Genomic DNA, 3898 nt, shown 5'->3' with positions numbered 1-3898 from the left:
TCTCTCTCTCTCTCTCTCTCTCTCTCACACACACACACACACACACACACACACACACACACACACACGAGTGCAGGAAACATCAAGGTAGCAGCAATGTATTGAATCCAGTGCCTACCAACTTCCAGGGCAGGACTTCTCAATGAAACCTCTTGATGAATAAATAAATACACTTTAAAAAATCAAAATGAAAAGTTCCTTTCCTCAGTTACACTATGACTGCCCAGGGGCCACATGTATCTAGTAATTGCCATCCGGAACACTTCGCACAGACACCTTGTACTTTGGGTAGGGCATCCTCCTGTCTCCTGTAAAATGATGCTTGTTCCTTCCCTCCTGTTTCTTAATTCATCTTTCTCTACTAGGTGCTGTGTTTTGACTCATGGACATACGCATGCTCTCTTACCTAAAAGAGTCCCCTCCAATAAAGCTGTCTTCTCTTTTGTCCTCACATTTCTTTAGACCAGTGGTTCTCAAACTTCCTAATGCTGTGACCCTTCAGTACAGTTCTTCACATTGTGGTGACCCCCACCATAAAATTATTTTTGTTGCTACTCCATAACTGTAATTTTGCTACTGTTATGAATATAAGCATCTGATATGAGACCCTCCAAAAGGGTCACGTCTCATAGGTTGAGAAACATTGATTTAGATACTGTTAAAATCCATACACCACAATGGCACACACACTCAGAGAGACCTTAGATTTACTATCTCCAAATAATCATGTTTACATTGTCATACTGCAAATTGCCACCAAACTACCTCTCCATGGCCACCCCATCGCAGTCTGTTTAGATCTGTGGTGACTTGATCCTACTGTGATGGTATTAGAGTTCAGGTTCACCAGCCCTGACTTCTCCTTTGGTCCCTCTGTGTACTCATGTCCTTCTGCTGAGCTTCTATTTTATCCTTAGTTGTAGTTCCCAACTGCTGTATTGTTGATGGTTCCCTGCTTTTTCTTAGTTCATGTGTGCTCTTAGCAGTACAGAATGTCTTACATAGACATATCTGTCTATCTATCTGTCTGTCTGTCTGTCTGTCTATCTATCTATCATCTATCTATTATTTTTAATCTAGTTATTTTTGCTAATCTATGCTCATTTTATAAAATTCTGGGCTTTATTATGATAGCGTAACTGTATATGTAGTAGATTTTTACCTTATAATTTTTAATGCTTCTCCATCGGCTGGAGATGAGACTCAGTGGTAGAGCACATATCCTATCTGGTGGTTTGGATGAGAATGTCCCCCATAGGCTAACAGCCTGGAATGCTTGGTTCCCAGTTTGGTGGAACTGTTTGAGAAGTATTAAGAGGTATGGTCTTGTTGGAATAGATGTGTTAAAACTTTACACCTTTCCAAGATTCTCTCTCAGCTCTCTGCTTTATGATTGCCATATCAAGACAGAAGCTGTCAGCTATTGCCCCAGCACCACCCCTGCTTGCCCGGTGCCTTGATCCCTGTCATGATGGTCATGGACTCACCCTCTGAAGCCACAAGGCCCCTACAAACTCTTTTGTAGGTTACCTTATGGTGGTATCTTATCACAGCAATAAAATAACCAAGACATCTAGCATAAAATCCCAGGATCAAGCCCCAGTACCACAAAACCAAAATATCTCACCATCTCATCCTCTTTTAATGGTTCCTTCCTCTTTTTAAATAGTCACCATGAGTCTAGATTCTGTATGTGAGAGAAATATCACATTATTTGTATGAGTCTGGCTTATTTAGCTTAATACGATTATCTTTATCACCCGATTATCATTATCAGCCATTGTTTTCCAAGTGGCAGAATCTAGTTGCCCTTAGTGGCTGGACAGTTCTCCAGTGAGTGTGTGTGTGTGTGTGTGTGTGTGTGTCTGTGTCTGTGTCAGTCAGTGTCAGTGTCCATGTCATGTGTGCATGTGTCTGTGTGTCTTTGTATATATGTGTTTTCACATACTCTCCCATTTGTAAAAGCTGTTGTCTTATTTTGTATTACAAGCCATTCTGTCAGGTCCAGCATTTGCCAATGTGTACTATTTTTCATCCACATCAATATTTTGTGATATCCTGATATAATACTTGTAGCATTTAAAACTTCCTGCATACTGCATAACTTTAGGATAAAACATGACCCAACAGCCTTTTATGATGGGATAAAAGACTGGGATATATAGAAGATCGTTATGAGGCAAAATCTTTTTGAAAGTTCTGAAGATTTGGAGGGAATCAGGTAGAAAATTTCTTCAGTTTCAAGACATGAAAGACCGCAGGGAAGCTTCCTGAGAAACCACTGCCCTTTGGAAAAGTTTTTAAATACCTTAAGGTATTTATTGGAAGCTGATTTCTGAGAAGTTATGAATAACTTCTCACATAGCACTGAGTATAAACAAATCTACCACTCAGTGCATTCCTTACATAAAGTTTGGGAACTAGCTTGAACCTTACATTATTCTATGAATAGTCTATATCTAGCTAAGAACACATACTTTAAGGTCTTAGGAACTATGGTGCTTTGCAATGCCACATATCAGTCTGGAGGTATTTGTGTTTATTGATTGATTGCATGAAATAAACTGTCTGGGGGGCTTTGTGTTCACACCTGGTAAGTTTGTGCTTCTCCAAACACTGGAGAATACAGTGCTTATGTAACTCAGGCTGTCACTTACCAAAGTGACTAGTTCTAAAGTGGATAACATCACTAGTACATGTTTAAGGAAAGTTGCAGACTGACTGACGGGCTGATGGAATTTTTAAAAATAATTGTCAGGGTCCTCAAGGTTTAGGTATAAGAATATTTCAGTGTGAAGTTCTCTCAGATTGCTAAATCCATTCCAAAGAACCAAATGGAAAGCTAGAAATTTATTCTTGTGTACCTCTGAATAACAAAGATAAGTCACAGTGTTTTGGGCAGTTTATTTCTAATGTTGTGTTAACATACAGTGGGATATGAGCAGGCACCTGGAGCTTGTTTGCAAGAAAACTCTGATGTGTTTGCAGAAGCCAGAAATATGTTCTGAGAATAAATAAATGACGTTCACAGTTGTATGAGTCGGGGAGACATAGAACGCTGAAAGCTCTGAATGAATTTTACCAATGCTGTAGAATGGGTTGTGAGCCTGAACATGGAGCGCTGAGTGCTCCCATGCATGGATTATGCACTCACTGTCTGTCAGTGAGGGTGTCTGCATGTGGTACCTGAGAGAAGAGAGCTGAGTGCATGGTGAGAGACCATGGGGAAGTGACCAACATACATTTGGCTGACCTGGGTTCCTCATGGATGCTGCTGGAAGAGAAAGTGGGAAGCAGAGAAGGCATCCCAGACCTTACGAATGGAAAGCAGAGCACGCATCCCAGACCTTACGAATAGAATGCAGAGCACTCATCCCAAAGTTAGGAATGGAAGCCTATGGGAAGCAAGAGGAAGGGCCTGGGGTACCTGAGCCAGAAAATGAACCCTGCTTTTACTCTACCTTCTATTTATAGGTCCAATCTATTGCTTTCTCTTTTTTTGAGAACATGGCATCTATTGAGCAAAACAGTCTTGTTTTCTTCATAAAAACACAGTTATGATGTAGTCTAATATGTCTAATAAAACAATACACGTGAACACTAAAAGAAACACTCTTTTTAAAAATAACACAGAGTAGAAAACTCAGACATTCAAGATCAACTCTTTTTTTTTCTGTAGTGTCTATGTTAAAACTGTTTTTTTCCCAACTATAACACATCGTATACTATTTTTTATTAGATATTTTCTTCATTTATATTTCAAATGTTATCCCCTTTCTTAGTTTCCTCTCCGAAAGTCCCCTATACCCTCCCCTGACCTGTTCCCCAACCCACCCACTCCTGCTTCCTGACCCTGGCATTCCTCTGTACTGGGGCATATAATCTTTGCAAGACCAAG

Source organism: Mus caroli, chromosome 10 (assembly GCF_900094665.2).
Source record: "Mus caroli chromosome 10, CAROLI_EIJ_v1.1, whole genome shotgun sequence".
In the NCBI taxonomy this organism is placed as follows: Eukaryota; Metazoa; Chordata; class Mammalia; order Rodentia; family Muridae; genus Mus; species Mus caroli.
Note: the sequence above shows the minus strand (reverse complement) of the source record.